Source organism: Sceloporus occidentalis, unplaced genomic scaffold, assembly GCF_023333645.1.
Source record: "Sceloporus occidentalis isolate IW3139 unplaced genomic scaffold, rSceOcc1.0.p SCAF_3, whole genome shotgun sequence".
Taxonomy (NCBI): Eukaryota; Metazoa; Chordata; class Lepidosauria; order Squamata; family Phrynosomatidae; genus Sceloporus; species Sceloporus occidentalis.
In genome coordinates, this window is record NW_028316983.1 from 146,969,841 (window position 1) to 146,994,425 (window position 24,585).

At 50.6% G+C, this 24,585-nt stretch overlaps 1 protein-coding gene across 1 annotated transcript in view; it reads right to left on the bottom strand.

The window, feature by feature from the left end:
- Window positions 1-21,913: 21,913 nt before the first annotated feature.
- Window positions 21,914-24,585, bottom strand: part of LOC149316940 (complement factor H-related protein 5-like) — a 62,126-nt gene continuing 59,454 nt past the window's right edge. Inside the window, exon 19 of the mRNA XM_089518342.1 lies at window positions 21,914-22,090. The gene's annotated coding sequence lies outside the window, so the exon portion shown is untranslated. The remainder of the gene's footprint in view (window positions 22,091-24,585) is intronic.

Consider the following 24,585-nt stretch of genomic DNA (forward strand, 5'->3'; position numbering starts at 1 on the left):
ATTTGGAGGTGGTGAGGGTATTTTTGCACATTGGAGGGGCTTTCCGTACAGTTTTAAGGTCAAAATAATCAGAACATTGCATATATTTTAATGGGGTGGGGATTGGGGGGGAGAAGTGGCAGACAATAAATAAATATGGCATCTGGGGGCTGGATATGACCTTCACTTTCATCAGTCTTTGTTTAGAGGGAGAGTTGAGGTGGGGTGGGACACTCCTGTTTAAAGAAGAAATCTAGAGCCTTCTTTCTGTTGTGTGCCTCCAAGTCAATTTTGACTTATGTCCACTTATCATTGGGTTTTCTTGGTAAGTTTTTTCAGAGGGGTTTGCAATTGCTATCCTCTGATGCTGAGAGTGTGTGACTTGCAGAGGTCACCCAGAGAGATTTTAGCTTGAGGTGGGAATTGAACCCTGGCTTTATCCATCTGAGTCCCACAAAATCTACTATGACACTATCTATCAAGCAATGATTTTAGGAACATCAAGGTCTTTTGCATCCAAGAAGAGAGAAGATTTTTTCACCTTACAAGCACCTGCTTGTTATGGCAAATTCTGGATGCTGGTCAACCGTGACAAGTACAAATATTTGGAGGGTGCATTCCAGTCTCTGGATTGTTTCTTTTGATCAGGGATGAGCAACATGTGGCCAGTAGGCCATCCATTTTAGCAGATTGCCAACCCAAAAGTCCCACATCATTCTAATGAGTCCTCATGTGAAGTTTACAATTAGATTTGCACTCCTGGAAACCTCCCAGAAGAGCTAATCTAGTTGAAAAGTACATGGCGAACATATTACTTCTTTTGATTCAGGGGTTAGGAAGCTAGTCAGGACTGAGACCCTTGTAGTGCTGTACCAGTTCCCCATATGCCTGATTGCTCCCCCCCTTTTTTTGCCAAGTTTTGCATACATTGCCCTAATCAGGAAACATGAGGACAATTCTTGTTTTTTCTCTTCCTGCCATTTTTAGGCCCAGAGGAGACGTTTGTTAAATATGAAGTAGACCTGAGGTGGAACAGGACAATGGTGCTAAACACACACACAGGAAAAATGAAAAAAAAATGTGATTAAAAGTGAGATAGGATACCCAGCCCTCACCCCATCCAAAAATAGACTTGAGGCTGTGTGTGGTCCATGGCTTGTACCTTTCACACCCAGTTTAAAGGAAAAACAGTACTTTTCTGTTGCAAATGTGGAACTCATTGGTGGGGGGAACAGTCTTCCATGGGCTGGAATTAGCTTTAGCAAGCTATGGAGCTTTACAGCCTGAAACCCTTAGAAATTGCTCACTCCTGCATTCCCAGCTTTATATTATTTCTATTGCATAAAAGCTACTTGTAAAATCCATGGCTTACACTACAGTCCTAAATAGCATCACACTCAGTAGTAACCCTTTATTGGACTGTAATATAACATCACATACATATAAATACCTGCTGCTATATACATTTTATTAATGTTAAATCAAGGGTGAGGAAATTTGTAAACTCTGAAGATTCCCCATAGCCCCAGGCCACGACCACCCATTTTAATATTTCAAGTGACTTTTAACACCAGGAATTTTAACAGGTAAAAAAATAAAGAGGTTCAGCACCGACAACACCAGAACACCCTAAACATCCTGCAAAACTACAAAAAAATCAGCCAGAAACAAAAATGGATATCACATGGTCTCATGTCTGGACTTCCAGTGGGGGATAGGAACCAACAATATCCCTGATCCCTCTGCAGTTGCCCACCCCATATTAAATGGAGATTACATCCATGTAAGGTAATTGCCATTTTGGTCACTTACAGGAGTTCTGTTTTGGCAAGTTCACTGATATATTCTAGTGTAGTCCCTCTCCAACAATGTTACTTTACACCAGTGCTCCCCAAACTTTTTCTGGCTATCGCTCCTTTTCTCTTGGACAACAAGCCCAGCACTCCCTCCCCCCGCCCCATGTGTTTGAGCCCTCACCATGAAATGAAGAGACCAGACAGATAAACTGGATGTAAAGAATGGGCCTTTATTTGACCTTAAACCTATTTAAACCCCAACTGGTAACTTCAAATGTTCAATACATCAACTGAGGGTGAAATCCTGATGCGAATTCAGCTGAAGCCAGGTGTATTTACCTAGACCACCTCTTCAGCCTTCCCATAGAGTGAAAACACCAGACTCTGAGGGCAACCAAATCCCCAGATTGTATCTTCAGCCAGTCATAGAGAGGTAGATATGAGGCACAATCTCCCAAACTACCTCGAGTTTGTAAGAGTGGGCAAAACCCCCAAATCTTCCCCAAAGGCTGTTTCATGAGCAGCCTCCATGTGCCTTGACATGTAAAGGCTGTCCTGATCCAGACCTTTCACCTCAATGGGGTGCCTAGGTGTACACCAACTGTTCCCTCACCCCCATCAAGACCAGGGGAAACCTATTTAACATCCTGCCCCAAGCTAATTACCAGACCCTAGAAACAGTACGAGGTAGACAAAAAACCCAGAGAAAGGGGGAGAAAATTCCATTCTGGTCTCGAAGTGACAGCTTAAATAGCTTTGGTCCGCCCCCTACCTGGACCATAAGGCCCTGCCTCCTTTAAGACCTCTAGACTCTCTTCATGGATGGTCTCAAACATCGCATCCAAGACTATAGTAGCAAGCCACTGTTTGGGTGTCCAATTTCTTGATATTAGGTCTACTATTCTACTGCAAATTCCAAACAACCAACCTCAGTTGCTGCTCCCTTTGCACCCAGTCACCCTGGGAGCAGCGACTAAGCAGCTGGCTGAGCTGCTGAGAAGCCACTAGCCTGTGCCAACCTTGCAACAAAGGCTGGCTCAGGCAAGAGGGTTCTCAATTACTGCTTGACTGGCTGCTCAGTCACTGCTCCCTTTGCACCTGATCATCCTGAGAGCAGCAACCAAGCATCTGGCTGACCAGCAGCCAAGAAACCTCTCGCCAATGCCACCCTTCCAACAATGGCCAGTGTGGACAAAAGTCCTCTTGGTCACTGCTCAGCTAGCTCCTCAATTGTTGCTCCCAAAGTGACCAGGTGAAAAGACAGAAGCTTCTCCCTGACAAGGAAGGGCTCTCAGTCTTTCTGCGCTTGGGTAGAGAGGGGCATAGCCAGTGTATGTTGGGGCTTTACAGAAGCCACATATGGTGGATTGAGGACTGGCATGAACAGGGAAAGAAAGAGATTTTAACTATAGGAACCACTCCAAGGCTTTTATAGAATCGACCCCCAATACTCAGTGTTGCCAATTTCGCGACTTTCACACGAAAACGGTGACTTTTCAGAGCTTTTCGTGTGATTTCCGTGCCCTCCTCTATTTCAGTGCATTTTCGGCGACTTTCAGCTCCAGCCTGAAAGCTGCCTGCAGCATGCAACCAACCCTTTGGATTGTAACAGTTTCAGCCAATCAGAAAGAGGGCTGAAGAAAAAACACACTCTCTCTCTCTCTCCAACGACTCCCTTTGAGAGCCAGAAGTTCAGAACGGAGCAAAGAGCAAACCAACCAACTCTGGAATCACACTAACAGTTTTTTCAGCCAATCAGAGAGAGAGGAGGACAGTGATTGATTGCCCCCCCCCTCAGGCATTCAGGCTCCGCTCCAGGCAAAGCGGCTGCTGGAGAGAGAGAGAGGCAGGCATTGGGCAAGCAACCAACCCAGGCACAAAGTGTTGCCCAGGAGGAGTGAGGGATTTGGCTGGCTTAATCCCAATTGCCTTGAATTTCCAAGTAAGCCATAAGTTTTAAGGCACACAATCACAAAGGCAATAGTTGATAATGGTATCATGGGTTGATGTTGGGACTACTGTGTGTGCCTGAGAGTGACATTTGAATTTCTGAATTCCTGAGCTTGGGCAGAGTGCCCCAAGCCTACCTCTCAGGGTTGTTGTTGTACTGTGAGGAGGACCATTTGGGTCGATGGGAGGAAAATCTAGTAGGGAAAAAGTAGAAGAATGGAGGAGAAAAAGAGGTGGAAAGGTGCTTCTGAGCATGGGCAGAGCACCTGGGTAGAATAATCAGGGATGTGTTTATCTCCATCTTCCCTCCCTTCCATGGGCTGCCCTACTAGTTAGTTGTGTGATGTGAATGTGATGTCCCTGAGACTGTGTGTGTGTGTTAGTGATTAAATATGCCTCTGAGCATGGGCAGAGCACCTGGTCAGTTGGCATCCCTGCTCTGTCTTCCAAGAATTTTGTTTTGTGGCTCTCTTTTTCGTTCTCTTTTCCATTGCCATCCATACTGCAGAAATAATCCAGTTTGGCACTGCTTCTAACTGCAAGGCTCCCTGCGATGATGGGATTCTGGGCACAACAAACCACCAAGCCCAGAATTTCATGCATGGAGCCCTGGCTGCCGGTAAAAGCAGTGTCTCATGTCACAACAAACTACAATTCCCAGGATTCCCTGGTTGAACAAGGGAATTGCCTGCACACTTCCATATCACAGCCCCAGAGAATGAGTCTACAGGATTCAGTGTTGCCAATTTAAGTCCAGTTCTTAAGCTGCATTTGGATTTGATAATGATAATAATGATAATAATAATAATGGTGATGATGATAGAGAGATCTTGTAGCACCTTTGAGACTCACTGAAAGAAAAGTTGGCAGCATGAGCTTTCCTAGACTTAAGCGTATTTCCTCAGATGCATGGGAATTGTAGTTCATTGTGGCACCAGAGCTCTTTCTCACAAAACTACAATTCCCAGGGTTCTCTAGCACTGAGCCAGGGCAGTTAAAGCAGTCTTAAACTGGTTTATTTCTTCTGTGTGTCTTGGACCCAACTCAGGCTGCATCTTCACTCCAGACTCCAGAGACAATCCAGTTTGATACTGTTTTTACTGCCATGGCCCAGTGCTATGAAATCCTGGGAATTGTAGTTTGTTGTCACACCAGAGTTTGCTGAGAGAGAAGGTTAAATGTCTCAGAAAACTAGAATTCCCAGGATTCCCTAGCACTGAGCCATGGCAATTAAAAGGGTGTCAAACTGGATTTATTTCTGCAGTGCGGTTGCATCCGAACACATTTCTATTTGGCACAAAGCTTCCTGAACCCCCTTCATGTCAAAATAAATATCTTAAAAGGACTGAAAGATTCTTTGTTTGGTTCAATGGTGATTTTGAGAGTTGAAATAAGTTACAATTATTTTTATTCAATTATATTTACGTTTATTTGCAAAACATCCGCCATTTTAACATTATGGGAATTTTCTGGGAATTGTGACTGAAAATTCAGTGTGATGTGAGGGGATTCAGCGGGTTTTGGACAAGCATTTCCGGGAATTATCTCCGAGGCTTGTTGGCAACACTGCTCACACGCCCCTCCGAGGGAAAGGCTCGCCCGAGCAGCGTAGGCTCAGAGGGGTCTCTCAGAGGGAAGGCGCCTAGTGCCTTCGAGAGAGGAGGGGGCTGCGGACACACCGCTTCCTTCTCCTTCCTTGACGGCCCAGAAACTGGAGGCCAGAGGCAGGTGTCTTCCATTTCACTCTATTCTATAAACTGATGGCATGCACACACACCCCTCTCTCTCTCTCTCTCATTAATACAATAGGCATTCATATCCTATCCGCTCATTCATTCTACAGGACGAACTACATCCTGCTCTCAGCGCCAGAACCAGTCAGGCCGACTGGGGAGGGTGGGGGCGGTAGTCGCCTCCTTCCCTTCTCCAGCGGGGCCGGGCTCCTGGAGCCCTGGCAGGCAGAGCAGCCTGGACCCTCGGCCTCTGGCTGCTGGGAGGCAGCGGGAGAGGGGGTGAGGCCGCGAAGCTTCCCCGCCGAGGGTTCCAGGCGCCCGGCAGGACTCTCCGCCTTGGCCCGGGCGGCGGGGGCGCCTCCCTCAGGCTGCCCTTTGGGCCGAGACCCCAAGGAAGAGAGACGTGCGGTGGATTGATGCGGCGAGATGCTCGGGGGCTGCGCGGCGCCAACGGCCGGCGCAGCGGCGGAGAGGGCCTGCCTTCCTTCCTTCCTCCTGCTGCTGCTGCTGTCCCTTGGCTCCGCCCAGCGCCTGACCTTCCCAGCCGGCGGCGCTCCCTCTCCTCCTCCTCCTCCTGGTCAGGAGGGGAGGCCGGGGACCGCTGGCCTTTGTTTCCACTTCGGGCGGGAGCTGCCTGGAGCTGAGGGGGGCCAGGCCGGGGGGGGGTGCTCAAGCCCCCCCAACACCGACACCCCTCGGCTCCCCTCCAGCCCCAGGCAGCCTCCTCAGCCGCGGCGCTCCCCGAATCTCCTCCCCGGAGGGGGGAGCGCCGCCTTGCCTTTCTCCTTGTCCTCCTCCGGGGGGCTGCCCTCCCTTCGCTCCCCTGGAAGGGACGGCAGCTAGAGCCAGGGGCCACGGAACAAGAGGGAGCAGGCTCCTCCGAGGCCGCTGGAGGTCCTTGGCCGCTTGGCCTGCGCCCCAGGGGCAGTCGGGGGGGAGCAGAGGAGGCCTAGCCGGCTTGGGAAACAAACGTTCTGCCACTCGGCAACAATACCCGCGTGTCCCCCTTCTCTGGGGCCCCGTCCTCCCCCAGGCAACTGGGCGTTTTGGGGACGGTCGGACCAGACCTGTGGGTAGATTGTGGGGCCATGCCGTTCCATCAGGACCGCCTCCGCTCCCCCCCGACCGCCCTTGGGCCCTGGCTGCCTGGCTCTGCTGCAGCCGCACAGCCGGACGCCAAGGACCTCCCCTTCGGTGGCCATGAGGGGCCTGCCTCCCTCCCGTCGCCCCACTCTGGGAGCACCGCGCCGGCAGTGGCGAGAGGGCCTTCCTCCCATCCTTCCGAGGGAACGAGGGGGGCGGAGGAGAGGAGGAAGGGAAGCCCTGCACTCCCCGCTTGAGCAGCCCAGGGGCCTCGGCCTTTGGGCGGGGAGTGTACTGCCGTTTTTTTTTAACAAATTTTACATCCGGGTCTTTCGCTCTGAGGGCGGGGCTAGTGACGGGGGAGGAGGATGGCGATGACGACACGGGGAGGGCGGGGCTTATGGGGGTTGACAGGGAGGAGGAGGATGAAGCAGCCCTTGTTCCATCTGCAGGGAAGGCCCGCCCTCCCCGCGTGTGACCCGGATGTTGACCAGAGGGAGAGAGGGAGAGATTGTTTGTTTGTTTGTTTGTATATGTGCTTCAGCAGCCTTGGGCCTTCTGTATATATAGACACTCCATTATTCTTACATATAGGTAAAGCTTAACAATAACAATAATAATGAGGTGCTTCCATTCAAAAACAGGAGGCTCCATGAGGATTTTAGGAAAATTAAAAAGGGGGGGGGAGGGAGCCTTTTATAATGTATTTCTGAAGGAAGAGAAAAGGTTCTTGACAGTCTGTTATTATACCCAGGAAGTCATAGAGAAGGGATTGAAAGGGCTTTTAGCCCCACGCATCTCATCACACGCTGCTGGCTTTATTACACTTCTAGACTCATAGAGTTGCAAGGGGCCCAAGGGCCATGCAGCTTGTCCAACCCCTTCTGCCATGCAGGAACTCTCACTCAAAGCATCCCCATTGGCAGGTGGCCATCCAGCCTCTGCTCAAAGGCCTCCAAGGAAGGAGGCTCCACCACTCTCCCAAGAAGTCTGTTCCACTGTCGGGAGGCTCCTCCTAAAGTGGAGCTGGAAGAATCTCTTTTCCTATGGCTTGCATCCACTGCTCTGGATCCCAGTCCAGCTGTCTGCTAAAGAAGCCAAAGGGTTAGTACTACTGCAGCTGCTTCAACAGAGGGCTGGCATGGCCCTTTGTAAGTACATTGTTACGCCCTCGTCACGTGCGAGGGTTGCGGGGCGTCTGGGCGTGCCGCCGTCAGCCAACACCTAGCACATGACGGCGGTACGTACCGGGCCAATGGCTGCCATGGAACCGGGTTATTTCTCCCATGTGGATGCAGCCTCTGTCTTAATGCAGCATCCAGGTGTGTCTGCACTGCAGAAATAAAGCAGTTTTGTGGAATCATAGAGTTGGAAGAGACCACAAGGGCCATCCAGTCCAACCCCCTTCTGCCATGCAGGAACTCCCAATCAAAGCATCCCCACTGAGAGATGGCCTTCAAGGAAGGAGACTCCGTTACTCTCCAAAGGTGTGTTCCACTGTCGAACTGCCTTTACAGTTGTAAACTGCTTAGACACTGCTTAGGCGGTATGAAGCGGTTTGTTCGTTTGTTTGCTGTCAGGAACTTCCTCCTAATGTTGAGGTACAGCCTCTTTTCCTGTAGTCTGAATCCACTGCTCCAGGTCCTATTCTCTGGAGCAGCACAAAACAAGCTTGCTCCCTCCTCAATATGACATCCCTTTAAACAGGGCTAGCATATTGCCTCTTAACTCTCTCTGCTCCAGGCAGTTGGTGTCTCTCTGTTCATTAAGTAAGGGAAACTCTCCCCCATGCCACCTGAGGCTGATTTGCTAATTGCCTCTCTGCAATCCTCCTGGATCTACGCCTGCAAGCACTCTCAGCCCTTCTTTGCTTAAAGGAAGGCACGTCCAGGCATGATTCCTCCCCAGAGTCACCGCTAGGCTGTTGCGCCACAAGAGGAATCCCACCAGCACTAGGACCTGGCTGAGCCTCCTCCTCTGGGGCTGGGAGATTGCAGCTGGGACCTGGCAAATCAGGATTAGCACCTGGTGCAGCCTCCATTTCCCCTTGCACTAGAGGAGCTGCATCCTCCTCCTCACCCTCCGATTCCTGCTCTTGGCTGGCCATGACACTAACAGGGTCACACTTCCTGTCTGTGTCCAGATGGAGGTCATCAATTAAGGCGGCCATGGCCGTCTCCACTTCAAATCCCGCCCTAAAGCCAGTTTGAAATGGGTCCAGATAATCGGTTTCATCCAAGACAGCCTGGAGTTGGAAGGCGACTGCTCTCTCGATCGCTTGATTAAATACTGTACATTCAATGTGGAGTGTAAAACAATGGGTTATCATGGGAGTAAACCTAAGTGACCTTTGGGTTTGCAGGCTTCATACATGAGCATTGGGCTCAAGCACACATATCTCTTCAGCATAAGCAGCAGGAAGAAGCTGGAAGGTTTTGTTTCTGCATTAGACTAACAATGACTTAGCATTATGTTAGAACCAAGACAACCTGTTAATTATGGTTTGTTGGACCTATTTATTATTTAATCATAGCTTAGGGTTCAAATATGATGCTAAATCTTAGTTAACTGAAACTGGAAGCAGACACTTCCAGTAGTTCTGCCTCCACAGCTGCCCCAGGGGATGAAAGGTGAAGTCAAGACTTGTTCTCATAAAGACAAACCATTGTTTATTGTTGTGAGCAGATGTGCTCTATATGTTTATTCCCCATTGGCACTCAGAGCTCTTATTTCCTTTTATTCTAGATAACAGAATAGGTGGCAAAGCACTAAAGTGAATATCTTGTTTCACTTCTCAGTATTAGTAGGTGTTTAGTTATATTAATCTGTAAGAAAATGCCATGTTCCTGGTCTTGTGTTTTGCTCTCATGGTTGTGTAGGTGAAAATTTAAGGAGTCAGCACATCCTTGACAGCCAGAGCCTCAGCTTTGGCAATGGCAAATGGATGGTTTGTGGTGGTATTTGCATGTTCTGGATCCTCAGACACACTGTTATTTGAACTAAACCTGGCTTGCTTTACAGAGACCTGGCTGGGAGAGGACAGCGCAGTCACTTGGGCGCAGGCCCTCCCAGCCGGGTACTCTGTCAGTGAGCAGGTGAGGGGAAGTGGGCGGGGAGGCAGAGTAGCTCTAGTTTACAAAAACAACCTGACCTTGACCAGGATACCTGTCCTGAACACAGTCCACTTCGAGTGTATGTACCTTAGCCTGAGGACCAGGGATAGTTTGGGGATTCTGCTAGTCTACCGACCACCCCATTGTCTAGCAGACTCCCTACCAAGCTGATGCAGCTGGTCTCTGAGCTGTTGTTGGAGTCCCCCAGGCTTTTAGTTCTGGGAGACTTCAACATTCCGCTCGAGACCAGTTTAACAGGCGTGGCTCGGGAGTTCATGGAGACCATGACAAACATGGGCCTATCCCAATTAGTTGCTGGGCCCACACATTGTGCAGGTCATACACTCGATGTGGTCTTTAGCATGGAACAGGAAGATCTGTGGGCGGAAGTTACTAGTACCTCCGCATTGGCATGGACGGATCATTTCCTGGTCAAGATGGAACTTAGAGCCTGTATCTGCCCCACTGGGGTTGGTGGACCTATTAGAATGGTCTGCCCTCGAAGGCTAATGGAACCAACGCGATTCCAGAAAGCCTTAGAGGGTTTAATGGTTGGGAATGCTGGTGATCCTGTCAATGCTTTGGTTAATATTTGGAACACCGATCTCCCCAGGGCTATCGACACGATGGCTCCCAAGCGTCCTTGCCATTCTGCTTCAAACCATAAGCCATGGTATACACCAGAGCTGAGACAACGAGTAGAGCGGAAGTGGTGAAAGACTCGACTCTTATCTGACAGAACTCGCCATAGAAACTTTCTTTGGTCCTATTGGGAGGCAATATGTGCAGCGATAAGATCCTTCTTCTCTGCACGTATTGCGTCTGCAGAGTCCCGTCCAGCAGAGCTGTTTAGGGTGGTGAGGGAGCTGACACAGGTATCCCATGCGCCAAATCCTTTACTTAACCCGACGACGGCCTGCTGCGACGCGTTTAATAACTTCTTTGTAGATAAAATCTCTCAGATAAGAGCTGACTTAGACGCCAATATTTTAACAAACCATAGTCGAGGTGTCCAGCGACTCCGTCGATGAAGTTATTCTGGATCAGCTGCAATCTGTAAGTACCGATGACGTGGACAAGCTCCTTGGTAGGGTGAGGAACACAACTTGCCCTCTCGACCCTTGCCCATCATGGCTGGCCGTCCAGGGGGGGATGCATTGAGGACGTTCCTTATGGATATCATCAATGCGTCCTTCAGGGAAGGACATATTCCATCTTGTTTGAAGGAAGCGGCTGTTAGGCCGCTTTGGAAAAAAACTTTCCTTGACCCCCTAGATATGAATAGTTACAGGCCAGTCTCTTTACTACCATTTTTGAGCAAGGTGATCGAGAAGGTGGATGCTCTTCAACTCCAAGCTGTCTTGGATGAAACCGATTATCTAGACCCATTTCAAACTGGCTTCAGGACAGGCTTTGGGGTTGAGACTGCCATGGTTGCCTTGACCGATGATCTACATCTGAGCATCGACAGGGGTAGTGTGACCCTGTTGGTGCTCCTAGACTTCTCAGCGGCTTTCGACACGATAGATGATGGCATCCTCTTGGACCGCCTGAAGGGGTTAGGTATCGGAGGCACTGCATTGCAGTGGTTCCGGTCCTTCCTCTCGGGCAGATCCCAGAGGGTGCTGCTCGGGGACAGCTGCTCCAGTAAAAGGGAGCTCACCTGTGGGGTTCCACAGGGTGCTATACTGTCCCCGATGTTATTTAACATCTATATGAAGCCGTTGGGTGAGATTATTCAGAGTTATGGAGCTGGGTGTTATCAGTACTCGGATGACACCCAGATCTATTTCTCCGTGTCTCGTTCGTCGGCCTCGAATTCTAATGGCATCTCCTCTCTGAGTGAATGTCTCCAAGCAGTAATGGGCTGGGTGAGGAAAAACAGATTGAAACTGAATCCGGACAAGACAGAGGTGCTCACGGTAGCGGCCCCGAAACCAAGAATTGGGTTGCAACCTCCAGTCCTGGATGGGGTCACACTCTCCTCTAGTGACTGTGTTCGCAGTCTGGGGGTGCTCCTTGACTCATCGCTCCTGATGATAAATCAGGTAAATGCGACAGTCAAGAGCGCCTGTTATCAGCTTCAACTAGTACACCAACTGCGCCCTTTTCTGGAAGTAAGGGATCTCAAGACTGTTGTACACGCGCTGGTAACCTCATGTCTAGATTTCTGTAATGCGTTCTACATGGGGCTACCCTTGTGCTTGATTCGGAAACTGCAATTAGTGCAGAACATGGCGGCCAGAGTAGTGTCAGGATCATCGAGGAGGAACCATATTACTCCGGTATTAAAGTCCCTCCACTGGGTGCCTATTAGTTTCTGGGCCCAGTACAAGGTGTTGGTTATCACCTTGAAAGCCCTAAATGGCTTGGGTCCAAACTATCTCAGGGACCGCCTCCTCCCATATAATCCTCCCTGCACACTCTGGTCCTCTGGGAGGAATTTGCTACAGCCTCAAAGATCTAGACTTTCGGCTACCTCCCAGAGGGCTTTTTCTGTTGTCGCCCCCAGATTGTGGAACGACCTGCAGGACGAGATCCGTCAATTGACACCTTTAGACAGCTTTAAAAAGGCTGTCAAGACGGATCTCTTCTGGCAGGCCTTTCCGGGATAGATAACCCCAGCCTCAGGAACCCTCTTCTCATGAGAGTCCCTGAGGTCCTCCCTGGAAATGCCACCATAGTTTACTGTTTTATTTGTTTTGTTTTGTTCTGTTTTGTTTTTGTCTTGTAATAATGTGTATGTGTTAATGTTGTTTAATGTGTTAGTTTTAATAATTTTTTAAGGGGGGGGGAGGGAATTTTGATGTACAATGAATTTGTATTTTATTGTTGTTAGCCACCCCGATTGACCTCAAAGGGGCGGGATATAAATAAATTATTATTATTATTATTATTATTATTATTATTATTATTATTAAACATTGCTTATTTAACATCCACATGGCATAGATTCTATGCAATATGATGATAATAGGAAAAGAGGCTGTACCTCAACATTAGGAGGAAGTTCCTGACAGCAAACAAACGAACAAACCGCTTCATACCGCCTAAGCAGTGTCTAAGCAGTTTACAACTGTAAAGGCAGTTCGACAGTGGAACACACCTTTGGAGAGTAACGGAGTCTCCTTCCTTGAAGGCCATCTCTCAGTGGGGATGCTTTGATTGGGAGTTCCTGCATGGCAGAAGGGGGTTGGACTGGATGGCCCTTGTGGTCTCTTCCAACTCTATGATTCCACAAAACTGCTTTATTTCTGCAGTGCAGACACACCTGGATGCTGCATTAAGACAGAGGCTGCATCCACATGGGAGAAATAACCCGGTTCCATGGCAGCCATTGGCCCGGTACGTACCGCCGTCATGTGCTAGGTGTTGGCTGACGGCGGCACGCCCAGACGCCCCGCAACCCTCGCACGTGACGAGGGCGTAACAATGTACTTACAAAGGGCCATGCCAGCCCTCTGTTGAAGCAGCTGCAGTAGTACTAACCCTTTGGCTTCTTTAGCAGACAGCTGGACTGGGATCCAGAGCAGTGGATGCAAGCCATAGGAAAAGAGATTCTTCCAGCTCCACTTTAGGAGGAGCCTCCCGACAGTGGAACAGACTTCTTGGGAGAGTGGTGGAGCCTCCTTCCTTGGAGGCCTTTGAGCAGAGGCTGGATGGCCACCTGCCAATGGGGATGCTTTGAGTGAGAGTTCCTGCATGGCAGAAGGGGTTGGACAAGCTGCATGGCCCTTGGGCCCCTTGCAACTCTATGAGTCTAGAAGTGTAATAAAGCCAGCAGCGTGTGATGAGATGCGTGGGGCTAAAAGCCCTTTCAATCCCTTCTCTATGACTTCCTGGGTATAATAACAGACTGTCAAGAACCTTTTCTCTTCCTTCAGAAATACATTATAAAAGGCTCCCTCCCCCCCCCTTTTTAATTTTCCTAAAATCCTCATGGAGCCTCCTGTTTTTGAATGGAAGCACCTCATTATTATTGTTATTGTTAAGCTTTACCTATATGTAAGAATAATGGAGTGTCTATATATACAGAAGGCCCAAGGCTGCTGAAGCACATATACAAACAAACAAACAAACAATCTCTCCCTCTCTCCCTCTGGTCAACATCCGGGTCACACGCGGGGAGGGCGGGCCTTCCCTGCAGATGGAACAAGGGCTGCTTCATCCTCCTCCTCCCTGTCAACCCCCATAAGCCCCGCCCTCCCCGTGTCGTCATCGCCATCCTCCTCCCCCGTCACTAGCCCCGCCCTCAGAGCGAAAGACCCGGATGTAAAATTTGTTAAAAAAAAACGGCAGTACACTCCCCGCCCAAAGGCCGAGGCCCCTGGGCTGCTCAAGCGGGGAGTGCAGGGCTTCCCTTCCTCCTCTCCTCCGCCCCCCTCGTTCCCTCGGAAGGATGGGAGGAAGGCCCTCTCGCCACTGCCGGCGCGGTGCTCCCAGAGTGGGGCGACGGGAGGGAGGCAGGCCCCTCATGGCCACCGAAGGGGAGGTCCTTGGCGTCCGGCTGTGCGGCTGCAGCAGAGCCAGGCAGCCAGGGCCCAAGGGCGGTCGGGGGGGAGCGGAGGCGGTCCTGATGGAACGGCATGGCCCCACAATCTACCCACAGGTCTGGTCCGACCGTCCCCAAAACGCCCAGTTGCCTGGGGGAGGACGGGGCCCCAGAGAAGGGGGACACGCGGGTATTGTTGCCGAGTGGCAGAACGTTTGTTTCCCAAGCCGGCTAGGCCTCCTCTGCTCCCCCCCGACTGCCCCTGGGGCGCAGGCCAAGCGGCCAAGGACCTCCAGCGGCCTCGGAGGAGCCTGCTCCCTCTTGTTCCGTGGCCCCTGGCTCTAGCTGCCGTCCCTTCCAGGGGAGCGAAGGGAGGGCAGCCCCCCGGAGGAGGACAAGGAGAAAGGCAAGGCGGCGCTCCCCCCTCCGGGGAGGAGATTCGGGGAGCGCCGCGGCTGAGGAGGCTGCCTGGGGCTGGAGGGGAGCCGAGGGGTGTCGGTGTTGGGGGGGCTTGAGCACCCCCCCCCGGCCTGGCCCCCCTCAGCTCCAGGCAGCTCCCGCCCGAAGTGGAAACAAAGGCCAGCGGTCCCCGGCCTCCCCTCCTGACCAGGAGGAGGAGGAGGAGAGGGAGCGCCGCCGGCTGGGAAGGTCAGGCGCTGGGCGGAGCCAAGGGACAGCAGCAGCAGCAGGAGGAAGGAAGGAAGGCAGGCCCTCTCCGCCGCTGCGCCGGCCGTTGGCGCCGCGCAGCCCCCGAGCATCTCGCCGCATCAATCCACCGCACGTCTCTCTTCCTTGGGGTCTCGGCCCAAAGGGCAGCCTGAGGGAGGCGCCCCCGCCGCCCGGGCCAAGGCGGAGAGTCCTGCCGGGCGCCTGGAACCCTCGGCGGGGAAGCTTCGCGGCCTCACCCCCTCTCCCGCTGCCTCCCAGCAGCCAGAGGCCGAGGGTCCAGGCTGCTCTGCCTGCCAGGGCTCCAGGAGCCCGGCCCCGCTGGAGAAGGGAAGGAGGCGACTACCGCCCCCACCCTCCCCAGTCGGCCTGACTGGTTCTGGCGCTGAGAGCAGGATGTAGTTCGTCCTGTAGAATGAATGAGCGGATAGGATATGAATGTCTATTGTATTAATGAGAGAGAGAGAGGGGGTGTGTGTGTGTTGTTTAGAGAGAGAGAGAGAGATGGCGCTGTACATGCCATCAGTTTATAGAATAGAGTCAAATGGAAGACACCTGCCTCTGGCCTCCAGTTTCTGGGCCGTCAAGGAAGGAGAAGGAAGCGGTGTGTCCGCAGCCCCCTCCTCTCTCGAAGGCACTAGGCGCCTTCCCTCTGAGAGACCCCTCTGAGCCTACGCTGCTCGGGCGAGCCTTTCCCTCGGAGGGGCGTGTGAGAGAGAGAGAGAGAGAGAGAGGGAGGAGGCTGGGCCCAGGCAGGGAGGGGCCTCTGGCTTGCTGGCTTGGATTGGGCGAGCCTGGCCCTCCCCCCTGGCGACAAGGCAGCCTGCGCCTGACACACTAGACACACGCAGCCCACAACCCACCCTCTGCGTCTGCCTGCCAGGGTTCACCTCCAGCAGCAGCAGCACCTGCTTCTCTGTCCTTGCAGAGGTCGCGGCGATGCACCTCTGCAGAGTGGCCTGGCAGGCCCTGGCCTCCTCCTCCCGCCGCCGCCTCCTCCTCCTCCCAAGGGCTCCTGGCCCCGTCCTCCGTTGGCACGGTGAGTCCTGACCCTCGGGCCCTCAGTGGAGGGCACTCCCAAGCCTAGAAAAGGAGCTGGTTCTGCCCAAACTGGAGGAGGAGGAGGGCAGCTTTCAGGCTTCTCTGAGGCCTGCTCAAAATGCAGGACGCTTGGCAGGGCTTCCTAGGTAGAAGGTGGGCTTGATAGGAGGACAGGTCCGGGAAAAGGAGGACGTGGGGAGGAGGGGAGGGGCCGTGAAGAAGGTCACTCCAAAGGCCCTGGACGGAGGCTCTTTCTATAGGCAGCTCCGACCACTGACCCTTTCTCTCACTGACCAGCCCAGAAGAAGGAAGGGCCTGGGGCTGTTTGACCTGAAGGGGCAGAAGAAGAAGGAGGAGAAGACAGAGCCCTCAGTCCTCTTGGAACCAGAGGGCCTCACCTCCAAAGGCACTGCAAAATGGAGGGCATTGCCAAGAAATAAAGGAAAACGGAGGGCATGCCCCCTTTTAAAAACAAAACAAAAGACAAACAAAAACGCTCCTAGAAATGCAACTCCATGCTTCTTTTCCAGAATGGAGGGCATTTCGAAAGGCCCCCTGGACGTTGAAATGGAGGCTGTGAGCAAAGAAAGGCTTAGGAAATAGAATGAAAATGAAAACACTCAATAGACATGTAAATCTATGCTTCTGAGCCCTGCTCAAAATGCAGGGCATTACTTTGGAATTCCTCCTGGACAGAAGGTGGAAATGGAGACATGAGCAAAGAAAAGCTAGTTAAAAAAAACAACTCCTAGAAATGTAAATCCATGCTTCTTTGTTCTGCTCAAAATGGAGGACATTAGATTGGAATGCCTTCTGGACATAATTAAAGATGTGGTTCTGTTAATCTAGTACAGTATTGGTATCGCTGTGCAAAACTTACTGTGCTATATAAATAACCACTAATAATAATATTAATAATCTTGTGGCACCTTTGAGACTAACTAAAGAGAGAAGTTGGCAGCATGAGCTCTCTAGACCAGGGTTAGGCAACCTTTTGGAGCCGGGGGCAGGTTGCTATCCCTCAGACAAGGGGCCGGCTTCCACCTTCCAGGGGTGGAGCCACGCACCAGGGGCGGAGCCTCCACCGAAGCCCCGCAAGGAGGAGGAGGCATGTGCCCACCTTCTCCTCGTCGGTCCCTTTCTGGACAAACACTTCCAACCTGCATTCTAAAACACACACAACAGCACATTTGTGCATTTCACATGGCTTTACTTAATGTGGCCTCTTGCATATTTCAGAGGCTTATTCCATAACCAAACCCCTTGGGTTTAACACTTAGCATGGTTTAACATGGCTATGCATATTGAACATGTCAAGGTGGTTTCACCGTTCTTGGACCAAGTGTACTTCTCAGAAGTGTGTACTTGGTCAAGGGATTTTGGTTTTTCTTCACTGTGCATGGGTTTGTAAAAATCACAGCAATTTACATTGGCCTTGCCTCAGAGGCGTTCTGATATCAATATCACCATTAAAGAACCAAAAACACACAGAAAAGGCACTTTGGAAAGTCACACTCTCTTGGCTTCAGAAACAGTTCGTGCATGCCTCTCAAGCTGACTCATATTATCATCACCATCACCACACTATCATTGTCAAAGCAAGGGAGACTTGTTAGCATTAAAAGCACACAAAACACACTTTGGAAGGTGACACTCTCTCAGCTTCAGAAACAGTAGTTGCACGCCTCTCAAGCTGACTCATCATCACCATCACCACACTATCATTGTCAAAGCAAGGGAGACTTGTTAACAATTAAAAAGAATGCAAAATAAAATTAAAAAAAACATGTGGCCTCTGGCCACTCACCACCACCTCCTCCTCCTGCTGCTGCCCCCATCCCCTCTTCCTCCCTCCTCTTCCTCCTCCTCCTCCTGCTGCCCCCATCCCCTCTTCCTTCCTCCTCCTCCTCCTGCTGCCCCATTCCCTCTTCCTCCCTCCTCTTCCTCCTCCTGCTGCCCCCATCCCCTCTTCCTCCCTCCTCTTCCTCCTCCTCCTCCTGCTGCCCCCATCCCCTCTTCCTCCCTCCTCTTCCTCCTCCTCCTCCTGCTGCCCCCATCCCCTCTTCCTCCCTCCTCTTCCTCCTCCTCCTCCTGCTGCCACCTCCTCTTCCTCCCTCCTCTTCCTCCTCCTCCTCCTGCTGCCCCCACCCCCTCTTCCTCCCTCCTCCTCCTCCTGCTGCCCCACCTCCTCTTCCTCCCTCCTCTTCCTCCTCCTCCTGCTGCCCCCATCCCCTCTTCCTCCTCCTGCTGCCCCCACCTCCTCTTCCTCCCTCCTCTTCCTCCTCCTCCTGCTGCCCCCATCCCCTCTTCCTCCTCCTGCTGCCCCCACCTCCTCTTCCTCCCTCCTCTTCCTCCTCCTCCTCCTGCTGCCCCCACCTCCTCTTCCTCCCTCCTCTTCTTCCTCCTCCTCCTGCTGCCCCCATCCCCTCTTCCTCCCTCCTCTTCCTCCTCCTCCTGCTGCTGCCCCCATCCCCTCTTCCTCCCTCCTCTTCCTCCTCCTCCTCCTGCTGCCCCCATCCCCTCTTCCTTCCTCCTCCTCCTCCTGCTGCCCCATTCCCTCTTCCTCCCTCCTCTTCCTCCTCCTGCTGCCCCCATCCCCTCTTCCTCCCTCCTCTTCCTCCTCCTCCTCCTGCTGCCCCCATCCCCTCTTCCTCCCTCCTCTTCCTCCTCCTCCTCCTGCTGCCCCCATCCCCTCTTCCTCCCTCCTCTTCCTCCTCCTCCTCCTGCTGCCACCTCCTCTTCCTCCCTCCTCTTCCTCCTCCTCCTCCTGCTGCCCCCACCCCCTCTTCCTCCCTCCTCCTCCTCCTGCTGCCCCACCTCCTCTTCCTCCCTCCTCTTCCTCCTCCTCCTGCTGCCCCCATCCCCTCTTCCTCCTCCTGCTGCCCCCACCTCCTCTTCCTCCCTCCTCTTCCTCCTCCTCCTGCTGCCCCCATCCCCTCTTCCTCCTCCTGCTGCCCCCACCTCCTCTTCCTCCCTCCTCTTCCTCCTCCTCCTCCTGCTGCCCCCACCTCCTCTTCCTCCCTCCTCTTCTTCCTCCTCCTCCTGCTGCCCCCATCCCCTCTTCCTCCTCCTGCTGCCCCCACCTCCTCTTCCTCCCTCCTCTTCCTCCTCCTGCTGCCCCCACCTCCTCTTCCTCCCTCCTCTTCCTCCTCCTGCTGCCCCACCTCCTCTTCCTCCCTCCTCTTCCTCCTCCTGCTGCCCCCACCTCCTCTTCCTCCCTCCTCTTCCTCCTCCTCCTCCTGCTGCCCCCACCTCCTCTTCCACCTCCTTCTGCTGCCCCCTCCTGCTCTTTCTCCTCTTCCTCCTTCTGCTGCCCCCTCCTCCTCTTCCTCTCTTCTCTTCCTCCTCCTGCTTTCCCCACTTCCTCTTCCTCCTCCTGCTCTCCCTCCTCTTCCTCCTCCTCTTCTTTCTTCTCCTCCCCCCTCCTCCATGTGCCACGCGGCCTGGGAGCAGGACAGAGGAGGCAGAGGAGGAGGTGGGCAGCGCGGGGACAAGTGAGGCCCTGCGGGGATGTGGGGAGAGCGGCGCGAGGCCCCACGAGGAGGCAGGGAGGGCCGTGCGGGGCCCCACAGGGAGATGGAGAGGGCAGCACGGGCTCCGTGGGGCCCCGTGGGGAGGCGGGGAGGGCACCGCGGGGCCTCACGGGGAGGGCCGCGCGGGGCTTCACCCTTTGCCTCCTTCACCCCAGGCCGCGCAGCCCTCCTCTTCCTCCACCGCCACCATTTTGATTTTCAAAATGGCGGTGAAGTCTCGTTTGACCTTCCCCTCCTCGGAAAGGTCACGAGAGACTTCGGCCGCCATTTTGAAAAACAAAATGGTGCCCGGAGCAGCGCGGAAACGGGGGCAATCGGCAGCAATCGGCGGCAGGACTGCGTGGGGGCCGGCAGAAAGGCCTCGGCAGGCCGGATCCAGCCCATGGGCCGTAGGCTGCCAACCCCTGCTCTAGACTAAAGTCTACTTCCTGAGATGCATTTGGGAAGCACACTGAGAGCTCATCCTGGACAGAAGGATGAAAGAAAAGCTTTAAAAACCCCACTCATAGAAATGTAAATTCATGCTTCTTAGTCCTGCTTAAAATGGAGGACATTCCCTTGGAATTCCTCCTGGACAGGATAAGGCTATAATGGAGAATGTGGCCTGGGAAAGGAGGGCCTCTGGTCACCCTTTGGGTGAATGTGGCACCAAATGTGCACCTACTAAGCAGCTGGCACAAATTCAGGCTGAAGGGAGAAGGCTGAAGTCCTATTGAATCAATGGAATTTACATGTACTGAGTGACCAAGTTTGCATTGATTCTGTGAGTTTACCTTAGTTGGGAAGTAGAAGCTGGATTTAGGCCTTAATATACATACATGTTCAGGAAATGTGTAAATTAGAAAGTTGGAATAATATAGGGTTGAATAAAATAAATGCTGTACTTTTTGTGACCTCAAAAGTATTAGGAAAGTTAGACATGTTTTTTGCTTCAAAAAGTTCTGCATATTTCAAAACCTTTGATTAGAGCCTCAGGCAGAAGGGGCAAATCCCGATCGCTGTGGGAAGTGACAGTGGCAACCGCATGTCCCCAGTCCTGATCCAGGCCACCACCGCTGTCCTGAACTGGCTGCCAAAAAGGAGTGTTTTTCCCCTGCTCTTTTTTGTGCCGGCTCTTCTGGGTTGGGCTTGGCTTGGCGTGGCTTCTGGCTGTGTTCAGGCCATGCATTGTGATGGTGGACGTTTTGGCCCGTCTCTTTTGGGCCTAGATCTGACTTTTCTTTCCTGCTCCATTCCCTGAAATGTGGTGCTGTTTAAGAGTTCTATGGATACTGTTGATGGCTAAAAAAACAAATGGGTCCTAGAGCAAATTCAACTTGAACTCTTCCTAGAAGCCAAAATGTCTAAATTGAAACTGATGTACTTTGGACATATCATGGGAAGGCATGACTCACTAGAACAGTGGTTCCCAACCTGGGGGTCGGGACCCCTTTGGGGGTCGCCCAACCCTTTCATGGGGGTCACCTAAGAGTCTTACCCCTGCACGCCCCGCCCCCCGCCAGGATTCCTGGGGGCCTGCAGGAAACAGCCAGGAGGAGGAGGAGGAGGAAAGGCAATTGTTTGCCTCCCAAGGGCAGGATAACCAAACATCTTCCTTTTCCTAGGACAAGTCCTACATTTTAACCTCTCTGAGGAGTCTGGGAAGAACTGCAAAACGTCCTCCATTTGAGGATGCTAAGTGAAGGAGATGATACTCCTCCTTATCCTTCCCCAGAGGCAGCTTCATATGCTTCTTCCCAAACACATACACCAACACTGTTTCTTCAGTTAAACTCTTCTCCCAGCCAGTATGACGAAAAAAGCAGGAGCAGCAATGCAGCTCCAACCTGCCAGCCAAGTCCCAGCAAAGATTACAAAGCTTACGTAGGATCCCTAATTTGAAAGTCCTTTTTGCTGCTGCTTCTTTCCTGCTATCACATGTTCTAACTCCTTGCTTCATCTAGCAATCTGTCCCAAAATGGTGGTGCTCTGAGCTACAGAAGCAATGCCTTTTGCCCAAGCCTCACAAGTTTCCCAGTAGATTCTGGCCTACAGAAGCTTGTGCTGTAATAAAATCCGTGTTAAAGTCTCTTTTGTACCAAAATAAAAAAATATTTTGTACCTTTATGGTTTTAAGGATCTTGTGTATCACAATTTTAATTTTAACTAAGTCCATTTCATTTTCAGCCTATTGCACAAAAAAGTGTCAAGGTCAAAGTCACTGTAGTTTTTTGTTTGTTTGTTTTTGCTGCAGCAGTAGCATCAACAGTAAGGAAAAAAATTGCACATAGATGTTTTTATGCTTTCAAAATGCACAAAATTCTTACAGACAAAAAATAACTACTGAAAATACATACAGCTACTGTATTATTTAGGACTGTTAGTCCCCATTACTAGTTCACATGCAAAGGACATGCATTCTCAGCTTCTGGTGCATTCTTTTCTTCTTTCAATAAATGTTCCCTCTTTGAAATGGAATTTTGAACAAGATCTATGCTTCTTATAACTTTATTAATATCAGAATTGTGTCTTCTATAAAGTACATGTTCAATGTAAGGGCCACAATCCATTAAGAGCAGTTGCACATAATCCTTGAAAAATGAATCTGCAAAATTCTAGATTAATTTTATACTATTAGAGATAATTATTCTATGGTTTCTGATGGTGACATGTTGGTTTAAAAAAATCTCTGTTGTAGGCTTCTCCCAATTCCTTGAATCTGCACCTGTAAAATACAAAATGAACAGGTATGGTTGCATGCATATATTCTTTATAACTATCCTTTATGCAGATACAATCAGTTCCCAAACTGTGCAGCAAAAGCTGGTGCAGGGGGTAGGAGCCTCTTTGTTGGCCTCTGTGAATGAAGACCAGATGGCCTTCTCCTTGGCCTAATCCAATCCAATCAATCATGTCGTTAGTTGGGTCAACAAATCATAAACTGCTTTAATAACAATGCTTTCATACACAAATAATAGTATATGACTATTATGAGATGGTTTCAGTATTTTGGCATGTTAAGCCAGCTATCTAAGATTGTTATTACTCTCTTTTCACTGGCACGCAACAACCTTCTTTAAATAGGGATTTTTAAATGGTTGTAGTAGTGCAAAAGGTGTATTGTTTCTTAACATGTCATACATTTTAATGTGTTTTAACTGTTCTAAGTTAATGTTTTTAAGTGGATTGTTGTTTAACAATTTTTTAAATTTTTGTATTACGTATTATTCTAGCTATTTTGTTTTACTATACAGCGTAAGCTACTATGGGTTCCACATGGGAGAAAAACAGGATATAAAGAAAATGAATTAATAAATAAAGTGGCCTAAGAGAAAGTGATGAACCTATCACTATGGACAATGTGAAACTAAAAAGTGCAAACCTCTATGAATGTTTAAACTTTCCAGCTCTTATCATTTTAGGATCCAATTTGGACAAACATTAACATGAATAGTTTCTTGTTGTTTTTAAAGAGAAAATTTGAAATATCATTCAAATATTCCCTCACTTTTTAGATATGATGGCTTCCTCCCATCATATTGGGACTACTTCTATGAAAATTTCCCCAATTTGTCATTACACAGCAACCATATTTTGTGCAAAATCCTTGTATTTTGAGCAATTTTTTTGTTTTTTGCATAAATATAACCTCTGTACCAGTCATCTCTTGCGTCTTTTTCGCATTACAGTTACTGAGGAAAAAAAGAAATAAATGTGTTAACTCTCTTAAAGAAGCAACCAAAAAAAAATCTCAAGGTAATGAACTTTTTTTCATTAAGGTGCTTTGTGGGAGACACCCTAATGCACTGAGAATGAATAAACCTTTTCACTCATATAGTATGTATTCTATGTATGTATTCTTGCCCTCCTTCCACCTGGGCAGCGGCCCAGAAGACTTTTTCCTTGCCGCCGGAGCGGCGTTTTCTGAGGGGCGGGGCCGGTGAGAGCGGCCCCATAAAGCCGGCTCCCGGCCCCCCGAAGAGGACGCTGCCGATTGCCCTCCTTCCACCTGGGCAGCGGCCCAGAGGACTTTTCCTCGCCGCCAGAGCGGCGTTTTCTGAGGGGCGGGGCCGGTGAGAGCGGCCCCATAAAGCCGGCCCCCCCGGTCTCCCCTGAAGAAGACGCCGCCCACCCTTCTCCACCCGGGCAGCGGCCTAGAGGACTCTGCTCATACCCCTATACCACCAGGGAGGTGTGCCAAGGACAGTTGCCTGGTGCCGCTGTTGTTGTGGATTTTTAGGAGGGAGGGAATTTGAGAAGGGGGGTAGCTAATATTGTCAGGGGATTGTGGGACATGGTTTGTAATTGGCTTGGGGAGGGAGAGGCTGAGGTGAGCAAACTAAGTCCTGAAGCCTTTTTGCTGTTGTTTGTTTGTTTGTTATTTTTGTGGACCTCAACAGCCTCACTCCAAACTTTCTTTTTTCTGCCCAAAAAAGCATGAATTGCATCTCCCAGAAATTTCTCAGGGTGCTTTTTAAATGAGTGGCAACCCTCTTGTGATATTTAAGATATTTGCCTTTGAAAAATCCAAATAGAAAATAGAAGTGTTCTGGCAGGCCATGAAATCTGGGTTATCTCAGGGGCAGAGACCTGATCCCTCTCCCCACAAAAAAAAAAAAAAATTCTGAAGTTGTGAACCCCCCTTCTAACTCCTCTTTTTGCTTGGTCTTTTAATTAAGATGTGTATTACTTGTGCAAGGATTTTTGGATGTATTTTCCCAATGGTAATTGTTGCTGTTAACTGCCCTTGAATAGATTTTGACCCATGGTGGCCCTGTGGATGAGACATCTCCAAGACTCCTTGTCCTCCACTGCTCTGAGTTCCTGCAAACTCATACCCAGGACCTCCTTAATAGAGTCCTTTCATCTATTGTGTGACTTCCCTCTCTTTCTGCTTCTCTCCACTTTTTCTAGAATTCTTGTTTTTTCCAATGTGGCATGCCTTCTCATGCTGTGCCCAAAGTATGACAGACTCAATTTTGTCATCTTAGCTTCCAGGGAGATTACTGGCTTGATCTGCTCTATGACCCATTTGTTTGTCTTTTTGGCAGACCATTGGATCCTCAGCACACTTCTCCAGCACCATATCTCAAATGAATTGATTTTCTTCTGATCTACTTTCTTAACTGTCCACTTCTCACTTCCATACATTGTAATAAGGGAAACAATGGCTTGTATAATTCTAACTTTTGTGTTCAGTTGTATATTTTTGCATTTTAG